Raw genomic sequence first — 13,769 nt, 5'->3', positions numbered from 1 at the left:
TGGATCTCCTTGCAGTCCAAAGGACTCTCAAGAGTCTTCTCCAACACTACAGTTCAAAAGCATCAATTCTTCAGCACTCAGCCTTCTTCACAGTCCAACTCTCACATCCATACATGACCAAGGCTATCCATCCATAGCCTTGACTAGACGGACCTTAGTCGGCAAAGTAATGTCTCTGCTTTTGAATATGCTATTTAGGTTGGTCATAACTTTTCTTCCAAGGAGTAAGCGTCTTTTAATTTCATGGCTGCAGTCACCATCTGCAGTGATTTTGGAGCCCCAAAAAATAGTCTGACACTGTTTCCACTGTTTCCCCATCTATTTGCCATGAAGTGATGGGACCAGATGCCATGATCTTCGTTTTCTGAATGTTGAGCTTTAAGCCAACTTTTTCACTCTCCTCTTTCACTTTCATCAAGAGGCTCTTTAGCTTCTCTTCACTTTCTGCCATAAGGGTGGTGTCATCTGCATATCTGAGGTTATTGATATTTCTCCTGGCAATCTTGATTCCAGCTTGTGTTTCTTCCAGTCCAGCATTTCTCATGATGTACTCTGCATATAAGTTAAATAAGCAGAGTGACAATATATAGCCTTGACGTACTCCTTTTCCTATTTGGAACCAGTCTGTTGTTCCATGTCCAGTTCTAACTGTTGCTTCCTGACCTGCATACAGATTTCTCAAGAGGCAGGTTGGGTGGTCTGGTGTATGCCCATCTCTCTCAGAATTTTCCACAGTTTATTGTGATCCACACAGTCAAAGGCTTTGGCATAGTCAATAAAGCAGAAATAGATGTTTTTCTGGAACTCTCTTGCTTTTTCCATGATCCAGCAGATGTTGGCAATTTGATCTCTGGTTCCTCTGCCTTTTCTAAAACCAGCTTGAACATCAGGAAGTTCACGGTTCATGTACTGCTGAAGCCTGGCTTGGAGAATTTTGAGCATTACTTTACTAGCATGTGAGATGAGTGCAATTGTGCGGTCTAGCCCTACTGTTCTCTAAGAAATCCTGGTAAGGAGAAGAGGCATATTGGGTAAAATGGCTGAGGGTGAAGAAAGAGCTATCCTCTTCTAAGAAGGGGCCAGAATTCAAATTACCATGTCCATGTAGGCAAAGCTTGGCTGGTGGCCTGGACCGGAATCCGTCCTTGAATAGTCCTGTAGAAGAGTGGGCATCAGGGCTTTCAGGAGGCAGCAGGGGTTAGCTTCGGTGAGTGACTGGGCTGCCGTAGGTTAGGTCACCTGTCAGAATCGGTGTGAGGGATGGCAGAGGTAAGGTCCAGCCCCAAGAAAGGGGAGTGGCAACGATTAATTGGGAGGTGACTTCTCTCAGCCAACCAGGTTGGGTTCAGGACTGGGACAGGACAGAAGGGTGATAGCCAAGTGCTCAAAACCTGTCCAGAAGCCTTTTGTTTTTCAGTTTAAAACAAAATTTTTTTTATTGTGGTAACATTGCTTTCTAACATTATATAAGTTTCATGTATACAACATTATATTTCTACTTCTGTATACACTGTAGTGTGTTTATCATCAAAAAATTAATTTCCATTCATCACCATATAGTTGATCCCTTATACCTATTTCATCCTTGTGCTCTGTCCCCTCTGGTAACCACTACACAAATCTCTGAGTGTTTTTGCTTGGCTTGGTTTGTTCGGTTATTTTGTTTGTTTTCTATATTTGAGTGAAGTCACATGGTATTTGTCTTTCTCCATCTGACTTATTTCACTAAGCATAATACTCTCAAGGGATTCCCTTGTGGTTCAGCAGTAAAGATTTCACCTGCAATGCAGGAGCCACAGGAGACAGGAATTTGATCCCTGGGTAGGGAAGATCCTATGGAGGAGGGCATGGCAATCCACTCCAGTATTCTTGCCTTAAGAATCCATGGACAGAGGAGCCTGGTGGGCTAGAGTCCATAGGGTTTCGCAGAGTCAGGACATGGCTGAAGCAACCTAGCCTTCATGCATGCAATACTCTCAGGGTCTATCCATGTTGTCACCAATGGCGAGATTTCATCTTTTTATTCTATGACTGTGTGGCATTCCACTATATATATAATCACATCTTTCCATTCACCCATTAATGGGCACTTAAGTTGTTTCCAGATCTTGACTATTATAAACAATGCAGCACCGAGCAGTGCTGATATCTTAAGAGTTCTGATTGATACTTTATTTTGTTTTAGGTTGGGTGAGACCAGGCTTTAATAATTTTTTAAAAAATCTATGTCTAGGTGGTGAGGGACAGGGAGGCCTGGCATGCTGCAGGCCATGGGGTTGCAGAGTCAGACACGACTGAGCAACAACGTATCTAGATAATGATATGTATAAATATGCAGATGTGGAGCACACTTTTGATTCTGGACAGGGCAGCAAATGCCCTCCACAGACCTTTGTTATTAGGAGAAAAGAGAGCCTTATAGCAGCTAGAGGGTTCAGTACAGACCAGGCTACAGCTGTTCCGAGCAGACAGGCCGGATGAAGGCAGTGCTCTAGTTACTTACTGCTGCACAACAAACCACCCCAAAGGTAGTGGTGTGGAGCAATAATAATTTCATTATGTTCACAGTGTGTGGGGGCCAGGAGTTCAGGCAGGACAGAGAGGGATGTCTTGTCTCTGCTTTATCTGGGACCTCAGCAAATGACTGGAGGTGTCCCAAATAGCGGGGGGCTGGAATCATCCAGGGACTTATTCTCTCTCCTGTCTGGCACTGGGCTGGGGTAACTCAAAGGTTTGTCTCAGCTGGGAGTGTTGACCAGAGAACTTGTGGTGGGCTGGCTTTCTCACAGTGCGGCCACTGGGTTCGGAGGTACAGCACCCAATTGGAAGCATTCAGAGACTGAATGTTCCAAGACAGTTAGGCAGATGCTGCATGGGCTGTTATAGCTCAGGCTTGGGACCCACGTAACATCACTTCTCTCTGTTGGTGAGAAGAGAGGCCTCCGACCTGCTGGATTCATGGAAGGGAGGCACAGACACCACTTGACGAGAATGTCAAAAGATTAGGGACCGTATTTTATCTATTTTTGGGGGGCTTTGCTGGGCCCTTCTTGCTTTGTGCGGGCTTTCTGTAGTTCCTGCGAGCCAGGGCAAGTCGTCATTGTGGTGGGTGGGCTACTCCTTACAGTGGCTTCTCTTGTTGCGGAGCACAGTCTCTAGGCGTGCAGGCTTCAGGGGATGCAGCACATGGACTTAGTTGCTCCACAGCACGGGAGTCTTCCTGGACCAGGGATCCAACCTGTGTCCCCTACATTGGCAGGTGGATTCCTATTCATTGTGCCACCAGGGAAGTTAGGGACCATATTATCTAAAAACTTCTATTAAGAGCAAATGAGATAAAAGGGAAAACTCAGGAGCACATCAACTGCACACAATGATTGAATACTTCAGCTTTTTATTTAAATAAAAAAATATTGAAGACTTGTACTGTGCTAAGCACTGTGGATGGAAAGCTAAGGCACAGCCCTCAAGGGTTTACAATCGACTGGAGAAGACAGGTGAACGTACATTACTGTAAGTGAAGGTCAAGTGAAGAAAATGAATCAAGACAGATGATATGACAGGACTTCCCTGGTGCTCTGGTGGCTAAGACTCTGTTCTCCCAATGCAGGGGGCCCAGGTTCAATCCCTGATCAGGGAACTAGATCCCATATGGCTCAACTAAGAATTTGAGTGTTACAACCAATCTCACGTGCTGCATCTAAGACCCAGCGTGCATGCATGTGTGCTAAGTTGCTTCAGTCGTGTCTGACTCTTTGAGACCCTATGGATGACAGCCCGCCAGGCTCCTCTGTCCATGGGATTCTCCAGGCAAGAATACTGGAGTGGGTTTCCATGCCCTCCTCCAAGGGATCTTCCCCACCCAGAGATCTCTTATGACCCCATGTCTCTGATGATCTACCTGCATTGGCAGGTGGGTTTTTTTTTTTTTTTTTAACCACTAGTGCCACCTGGGAAGCCCAATACCTAGTACAGCCAAATAAATAATAAAAAGAAAAAGAATATGGTATGAGAGTCGTAGTAGCCTAGAGGAAGGAGTAATTAATATAATAGAGAGGCTGTACTGTTCAGGGGGAGTCGAATTAAATTAGAAATTAGATCTGAATTTGAATCCTATCTTTGCCCTCTTTTTATATTGAGCCATGTAAAAATGCTTTTTCTGTGGCTAAAAATGCATTGAATATCAGTAATTTCATATGGTTCAACCTAACACTAGCTAAGTCACCTTGAACAAGTCACCTAACTTTTAGGAACATCAGTTTCCTGACCTTTATAATGAGGTTAAAAATGTGGTAGGGTTACTTAGAAAAATAAAGTGACACATACAAAGACTCAGTGTACTGCTTAACACAGAATAATCACTTAAGAAATAGTTGTTACTGTTTTGTAATTATTATTACTATTATTACAAAGCATTAGAGAGAAGGCTGAAATGGCATTTGAAGGCTGAATGATTTTGAAATGGCCAGATAAAGGAAGTGGTATGAGAGATTTTAAACTGATCAAAAACAGGCTGTTTTTGTGATTCTACTTATAAGTGATATTTGGTTCTACATTTGTTTTGGGACCCAGACATTTCTTTTGAAAAGAAGAATTCAAGAAAAAATATTGAAACTGAAATTCACTAACAATAAACCACCACAAGTATTTTCAAGTCTAGACATCCCAGTATTTTTATGGACTAAATAATCTGCAATCCCTCCCTTCCTAAATCACTGAAGCATTTGGCTTAACAACTAATAAATGTGCTTGAAAGAAAGAAAGGGAACTCCTTGAGGCTGAACATAGAGTGGATAAGAATCTTGGCAGTCTGTGTTGGGGGATGGGGAGCCAGTAACTTTGAGAACTCTGGGCTTAAGCTGCAAAACCTTCATAGAATCAGGACATAAAGTTCTGTCTAATATGAGTTAGAAATGATACCTGTGCATGAAGCTGGGTCTCAGAGAGTTCTACTACCAGTGAAAGTCTGGTCTAGAAAAATCAAGGAAGCTTCTATCTCATCTGGCCCTTGGGTTAAAATGAAAAGTCTCCCCTGATAATTCTTCCCAAGAGGCATACTATCACTTACGTCTGAGGTTCTAATTATACTTCTTCCGTGGTTTGGAAAAATCCCAGGCTGGTAAAAATAAAAATTTGATGATATCCTTGGGTATCTGATAAAGCAAATAAAAAAAACATTCTGGAAAGATAAGACTTCAAGTAATTTTAAGTATGATTCCCACAGATAAAGTCTTGCTGAAGGTGAACTGAAAATCTAAAATTCTAAAAAAGTAGGAAAACAATCTATCTGAGCAAAGGTAAGTAGATACAACAAAGAGCAGGATTAGATCTCTAGAAACTTCACATAATAGAAGCTAGATAAAACAAATATACTTAAAATGTTTAAAAACTTAACGTTGAGTTTGAGAATAAGGCAACAAAGCAATGTAAAAAGGTAATGGGCACATATTTGGAGAGAACCTGTATAAATTATAGAAAAAATAATTGAGATGGAAAAAAATTAATGACAGTTTAAATAGCTGGTTCGGTTCAGTTCAGTTCAGTTGCTCAGTCATGTCCTGCTCTATGTGACTCCATGGACCGTAGCATGCCAGGCCTCCCTGTCTATCACCAACTCCCAGAGTTTACCCAAACTCATGTCCATTGAGTCGGTGACGCCATCCAACCATCTCATCCTTTGTCATTCTCTTCTCCTCCTGCCCTCAATCTTTTCCAGCATCAGGGTCTTTTCAAATAAGTCAGCTCTTTGCATCAGGTGGCCAAAGTATTGGAGTTTCAGCTTCAACATCAGTCCTTCCAATGAACACTCAGGACTGATCTCCTTTAGGATGGACTGGTTGGATCTCCTTGCAGTCGAAGGGACTCTCAAGAGTCTTCTCCAACACCACAGTTCAAAAGCATCAATTCTTCGGCGCTCAGCTTTCTTCACTGTCCAACTCGCACATCCATACATGACTACTGGAAAAACCATAGCCTTGACTAGATGGATCTTAGATACAGATAAAGGGAGAATTAAAGAACTTGTATATAAATCTGAGGAAATGATTCAGAATTAAGCACAGAGACAGAAGGAGAATTTATGAAAGAAAGGTGAAGAAACATGGAAGATAGCACAAAAGTATCTAATCAGAGAAAAAGAAAGAACAAGTTGAGAGACTGAAGGGGTGGCTGATCAAAAATAGTAACTGCTGAGCATTTTCATAAATTGTTGAAAAACCGAAGTCCTTACATTTAGAAAGAGCTGCTAGTTCTTAGCAAGATGTTCCTTAACAGTGGAGGACAAGAAGTGTTAGATACAAATATCCCTCAAGGATTTTACAGTCCATTACAAGAGATCATAGAGGAACAGACAAAACCAACATGCAAGGGAAAGGTGCTAAAGGAGATTGGCAATGGGAAGGGATTGCTTCCAGTTTGGAGAAATATATCAACAGTTTATTGGAGGCAGTGATGTTTGTCTTGGATCTGAAAGACAGGTAGACTGAACATGTGAAGAGGAAATGTAATCCCTCCCACACAATTGCCTGCTTAATTCTTCCTAAGGCACAGTTTTAATAACACCACCATGTTAACCAGAATCTTCAAGATCATTCAATTATTTTCAAGACAAAGCCCCCAATTTTTGCCTTTCTTTATAAGCCCTCCATGGCATATGCCCAACTTAGCTTTCTGAACCTATGAAGTCTCTTCTTGAATCCCATAACTTTTTTTTCAGAATAAGATTCTTAATACTTCTGGTGCATACCTCATGCTTTCCCGCCTCTCTTGCTTGTTCCTCTATCTAGAATACCTTTGAATGAAAAGCAAAAATTTGGGGCTTTATCTCAAAAATAAAAACTAAGAGTTCTTGATGCTTCTGAGTAGTAGAATGATATTTTCAGAACTGTGCTGTAGAAAGATTAATCAAGCAGTGGTGCCTAGGCTGAATTAGGAAAGGTAGTCCTTAGAGCTAAAGAGCCCATGCTCTATGACTACAGGTTGCACCTTCCCAGGGGCGTGGGGTGGGGGGAGACACAAGTGGCACCAAGCATGGATTGCCCATTTAGTGAGGTGGAGAAACCTGCATGATTGTTGATCAATAGAGATTTAAACACAACTGTTGTTAAAATCTCAGCATAACAGTAATGCAACTGAAGCAAATGCATCAAAATATTGACAGCATTTACTATCTTGATTGCTCTGCATTGGTGCTTCCATCCCAGCTAGAAAAGAAATCTGTCTCCCAGAGCCCTTAACAATCCCAATGTCATGAGGTGTCAATGTATGCATGTATCAATATATCCAGCTTCAGAATTCCAAGTTTGATATCAACTAGCTAGGTGAAAACCTGGATATGAGATGGATGGTAATATTTTTACCTACAGACTATTCTACCTGGGAATAAGTGCAGACCAAGCTTAGAATTATTCTCGAGTTTCTCTATGTAACAGAAAATTCTTCCCCAGTGTTGAAAAGTATTTTCAAGAGTGTTTATAGAGTTGATTTGGAAATTTTTGTATTAAAACCCAGTACAAGAGCACTGTGTTTTCTGAGACATTTTTAGACTGAATCAGACTTCTAGTACATCTGCATGAACCCTCAAAATAGATAATTCAACAGATCAGTTCCTAGTTTCTTCTGTGTACAGTTGACTTTCTATATAGAAATTCTTTCTTCTCCAGTCTCAGAACTGTGGTATGCTTCCTTGTCTTAACCTTTGAAAATGGACTGCTTATAAAACATTTGCTAAGGGACATGCATCATCATTTAAAAAAATAGAACTTTACCTTCATAGGTATGTTTCTGGGAAAAGTGAGTATAAATCAAATTTTTGTAAGTCAAATCATATTTTAAATGTCCCATGGGAACTCATTATTTAATAAAATAGCATGGAGCAAATAATCACATTGTGATGTGGCTTTTCATAAAGCAGGGCACACCTGTATCACACTCTGTCATGGCTAGGGGTGTTCACTCTGTAGCTGAGTTTGAGGGTAGCCAGGACTGCCTTGGACCCAAGTCAAAGGAATTAAGTTACTGAGTACTGAGGATCTTGTTACAAGGCAGTCTTCTCTATAAGCTGTCTCAGCATAGGTCCTATAGTTTGTGCTTTAAAAGATGTGGAAAATCTGCTGTATCTATAAGTTTAAAAGTACATTAAGTAAATTAATGTACTTTGATGACCTCTATATTTTCTCATGTCAACCATAATCATTTGTTTGAGTAAAGAATTTTAAAGTACCTCATGTGTAAATTTTACAGGTCTTTTATTTCCTGGCAGTGATATAGACTGTCAGTTAGTTTCATGTATTGACAGTAAGGGTAACAACTAGATTCATGAAAATCAAAATTTCAAAACAATAAACAAACAAGAAATCAAGTAAACATTTTTTTTTTTTTTTAAAGAGAAAGCACTTACTAATCCTCTTAAAAACCTCTCTATTCAAATTGTCTGTGTGGCTTTCATCTCACAGGGAGAGACTATGGTTACTAGACACACTGTTGCTGCTGCTGCTGCTAAGTCGCTTCAGTCGTGTCCGAGTCTGTGCAACCCCATAGACAGCAGCCCACCAGGCTCCCCCTTCCCTGGGACTCTCCAGGCAAGAACACTGGAGTGGGTTGCCATTTCCTTCTCCAGTGCATGAAAGTGAAAAGTGAAAGTGAAGTCGCTCAGTCGAGTCCGACTCTTAGGGACCCCATGGACTGCAGCCTACCGGGCTCCTCTGTCCATGGGATTTTACAGGCAAGAGTACTAGAGTGGGGTGCCATTGCCTTCTCTGACTAGACACACTAGATATCTTCAAGTGATGACTTTGTAGCTACTGTTCTGAAAGACTTGCAATCACATGGCTAGGGGGGGAGCAACGCTCCTGTCAGTGAGTCTCAGGGGTGCTTATCACAGTGGCCCAGATTCTGTTGTCTCAAGCTGTCTGGGAGATGGTCAGGGTTCAGTTCGGGATGAGCTGTTTGGTATAACCCTGATTCATATAGCGGCTCAGATGATAAATACTCTGCCAGCAGTGCAGGAGACCAGAGTTTGATCTCTGTGTCAGGAATATCCCCTGGAGAAGGGAATGGCTACCCAATCCAGTATTCTTGCCTGGAGAATCCCATGGACAGAAAAGCCTGGCCGGCTACAGTCCATGGAGTCGCAAAGAGTTGGACATGACTGAGCAACTAACACTTTCGCTTTTTTCACTTTTCATGTAGAGAGCAGGCACAAGTACACAAGAAACCATTAAAAATAAGTAGCTAAAAATCCAACCACACACACATTGGTGCCTGTCAAACTGCAATGTTGAGATCTACTGGCACCAGCCAGATTTTATATATCAAAGGCCTTGGGTTTCAGCTATTTGAGAGAATAGTCTGTTGAGCAAAGGAAAAAAAGTCTCAATCCAGATGGGAATGGGAAGGGCACTGTCCAAGACTCCTGAACACACACACACACACACACACACACACACACACTTGACGTAAGCCTTATCATTATGCCAAATTACAAATGTTAGAACTTAGATCTCTTATAACTCCATTTGTTAAATTTTTATTAGGTAGTAGGCACTAAATACCAAACACTTTGTAAACATTATCTTTAATCTTTGCAATGATTTTGCAAGATATACACAATTGTCCCCATTATACAGAGGAGAAGACGAGGACTCAGAGACATTCAATAACTTGCTTAAAGCAACAGATCTGGTAAAGGTAGGACTGGGATTTGAACTTTCAAAGGTTTGATTCTTAAGGTCTTGGAATGTTATTTTGCTCTCCCAGAGTTTGTCTAATTTACAACAGTCCTGAAATTTGAACACTGCCATCTTTTCCTAAAGATGGCAACCACGGTTTTTCCAAAAGAGTTCCAAGATCTTTGATGGTATTTGTCTCTTTTGCAGACCCTAAAAAAGGACTCACTTAATTTTGTTTTACAAAACCTAGCTTTTAACCCTTGAACATCTCAACCTTCAGTTATTTATCACTTAGAATGCTGAGATATCCAGGCTTCAGCATCAACTCTCTGAGTCACAAAATTAGAATATGAAGATGTCACACAATTCTCTGAATTCTTTCTACCCCAGATTTCTCTTTCTCTAGAGAATTCCATAGAAGAGAAAACTAGAACTCAAGGGCTTACACAAAGAGCTTTAAATTTGGCTATAATTTGGGCTCAGGATATCAGACGTGTGAGTTCCAGAATTTTCCAGAGAGAGACAACAACAAATTAAGTGCCTAGTGATATAAAGCATTGTGCTAACCTATGGAAAGGGGGGTTGAGAAAAAGAGATAACAGTTGTTTCAGCTTTACAGTTCACAAGACATTTTCATACACTAATCCCACATGGAAAGGAACAACTCCATGTTAGAGTGAGAAAACAAAGCTTAGAGAAGATAGGCATGGTCTCCTTCAAGAAGCCTACAGCTGAGAGGGGAAGGAAGACGTGTAAACAAAGAACTCTAATCTAAGGAGGGAGAAATACATGTCATATACACTTGACAGCAAAAGGCTGGGGGTGCCAGCGAGTGGGAGGTGGAGGCGGCTGTCAGTCAGACCAGGATCCAGGAAGGCCTTGCCGGTGGCAGACGGGGGCCAGAGGAGTTGTAGCCTTTAATGGTGTAAGTTCATTCTCTGCGCCCGCTCCCGTGACCAAGGCAGAAAGCAGGATTTAAAATGAGGTTATCACAGAGGTGTCATGATCCAAGACAAGGGAAAGAAAACCAGGCCAGGAACATTCTAGAGCAGTGCTTCTCCAACTTAAAATGTTCAAGCGAGCCACCTGTTAAAATGTTGATTTCGATTTAGTAAGTCTGGGTTGAGACCTGAGATTCTGCGTTTCTAATAAAGTTCAGGTTATGCTTGTTGTCGCTGGTCCACGGACCACACTTGCAGGAGAACCCGCTCACCTGGGAGGGTGTTAGGAATGCAGACTGCTTGGGTCTTACTCTAGACTTAACTGAATCAGAAAGCGCTTTTAAACAAGATCCCCCGGGGGGCGGCGGGGGGCGGGGGGGGGTGTAGTTACATGCACTTTTAACTTTGAGGTGCACTCCTCTGGCATATTCTTCTTTCAGAAGGGACCTAAGGAGTTGCAAACTTCTCCGGGGCATCGCGTACCAGTACTCTGGTTTCTCTCCGGAGCTCCTGTTCCACGGGCAGAGATTTGTGCCCGCGAAGCTGCTCCTCCTGATCCTAAACCAGTAGCAACTCCAGGAGTTGATCGCCTCATAATCCTCCTTGCTGGGTTTCTTTCCACCCCAACGCACGCTTCCCCGGGGCGGTCCAGCTGTTTCCCACCCCCACACCCTGGCGGCTACTGTGCACAGCTGGAGCCCGACGCAGCGGGCGCACCCGGAGCTGCGGCGGCCGGGGAAGCCAGGCGGGGGCGCCGCAGACTAAGGCTGTGCGGGATCAGGCCGTTGCGATCCCGGAGAGGGCGGCGGGAGCGACGGGCGGGGGAGGGCGAGCTCAGCATCTGGTGCCAACCAGCGGGGCCCTGGCGCGGCCCCACATTCCCACACCGCGGGAGCGGCGGCAAGCTACCTGGGAGGTGGCGCGCATCACCCCAACCTGTGTTTCATAAACCCGTCGGGAAATAGTTCTCAGCCTCGAGGGCCAGTAATCAGCCCGACCTTCTCTCGCAAGAACTGCTGATTACAATCCCCGAGCTGGGCAAGGGCCTCGGGAGCCTAGATTCGAAGTCTACTGTTTAATATCATTATCATTATAGAAAAGTCAGCCACCTCGCGCCCCCTCTTCCCTTACGTACACTTCTGACATTGGGGAGGGGGTGTTGAACGACCAGAGAGTAGGAGCAGGATTGTAAAATCTAACGATTTGCTAAGAAATCCGGGACCGAAAACGCAATTTACAAAACGGCGAGTTTTACAAGGTAGAGAAGGTAACAACTGGGCAGAAAACGCGCGGCCGCCTAAGTCCCGCAGCGCGTGGTCGCCGGAGCCGGCTGGCCCCGAGCACGCCACCCGCCTCTCTCCCTGGGGCAGCGCGAGGATTTCGCAGGAAGAGGAGGCTGTCTGGGTGCTCTGACCCGGCGTCCGTGCGCCGCGGAGAGGGGTACCCGCCTCCCGCGCCCCCTGCGGCCCTTGGCGCCTCTTCTCCCGCAGGTTGATGAAACCAAGCTAGCCCCGCGCCTCGCCCGCCCTTCCAGCGCTCTAATCACCGAGAGCTTTCCTTTCTGGGCAAAGCTCAGTGGACGCTTTCAACTTAACACCTTCACACAGCCACTGCAGCGGGGATGTGCGCGTTTCCCCTTGCGTGGGTGTATAAGGCTGTGTTTCTCCCAGACTAAAGGGACAATCTTAACATCAATTAAAGCCTACGTTCTCTGTCTTGAGACTTAATCGGGTTTGTCCAAACTTTTGTGATTATGTGTGTGTATGTGTGTGTGTGTGTGTGTGTGTGCGCGCCCGCGCGCGTCTCCACCCTCCTCTCGCCACCCTACCCCCGCCCGTGCAGAGCGAAGTAGTCCTATATAGCGATGATAAATATCCCTGTTGATCACTTGATTGATTACCTCCCTGAAAGGTCACGCGGGCTCGCAGTAATTTCCTTTTGCCTAAGGCTCCCTTTTCACTTTTACTCCGGCACGACAGCTCCGAGTACACGGGATCTTTATTTTTTATTTTAACCCCTAAATGCAACCCCTCCCGAAAACAATGCACACAAGAAAAATCGAATAAAATCAACTCGAGACCTTTTGCTCAGTCGTAGCCACCCTCCCCATCTTGCTCCTTTCTTTCTTCTGGCTCCCGCCCCCTCCAACTCCGGGCCCCTCTCCCCAACTCAAATGTATTCTGGACACTATTTAATAGATGAGCGTCTTGCAAGTAAACTCAGGCGTCCCTTGGGTCTGCATTTCATGTCTGTGGCTCTCTCTCTTTCTCTCCCGTGGACTAAAAATTCGGATTTTAACCACTAGACAAGCTATTAATTTAGCTAGACTACCTAGGGTCCTGAACCCAATTAATTTCTAATAATTATAGCCGAAGGGGGCTAGATAGATCTCCCTGCCTCTTTCTTTTATTGCTACTCCACGCCACGGAGGTCAGCGTATAATAATAAAGTGTATATTTTGAAAGCGATCTCAAGAACAGTGAGTTATTGCAATGAATGAAAATTGTTTCCATTTTGGCTAATTGAGCTGGTGGCCGAAAGCTAGAGCTCTGAGACTAAATAAAGAGGACTGTTTCATTTCAACATGAAGAAACCCCTGCCTGGCTCTGGTCACCCAGTGAGAGTTTAATTTCTTAACAGCCAACCTGAAACCCAGCGTTGGGTAAACAGTATTAATAATTGCATTACAATGATTAAATTAATCTTGCTGGTAGCCAGCAGAATATAGGTTGTGATTGAATAGCAAGATGTAAAGTTCACTGCACAAAGACAATAGGCCAAGAAATACCTCCTCAAAGAATTCAAACTTTTTTTCAAAGATACCGTGGGGCTGGTTCAATTATAATTCGAAGAAAGGAAAATTTCCTGTTGCATGTAATTTATTGAAAATCGGTTCTTTGCTGTTTCTAGCATTAACTAAAGAAACATGGCTGGAAAAGAGATATGCTGTCCTGTTCTCTTCTTCAATGACCCATCTTTCCTCCAGCTCCCAGCTCGTGTTCTCTGCTTCTGTTATAGAAAAAAAATCCGAAAGAAAAAAAAAAACACACGACAGTAATAAAACAAGCAAATCCAAACAGCCCGTAAACTCATCGACTTTCCAAGGACGCACTGTTTCCAGGATGCCCGTTTCCGTGGGAGGAAACGCAAGAAAACGTGG

The sequence above is a fragment of the Oryx dammah genome, unplaced genomic scaffold, assembly GCF_014754425.2.
Source record: "Oryx dammah isolate SB20612 unplaced genomic scaffold, SCBI_Odam_1.1 HiC_scaffold_2, whole genome shotgun sequence".
Taxonomy (NCBI): Eukaryota; Metazoa; Chordata; class Mammalia; order Artiodactyla; family Bovidae; genus Oryx; species Oryx dammah.
Note: the sequence above shows the minus strand (reverse complement) of the source record.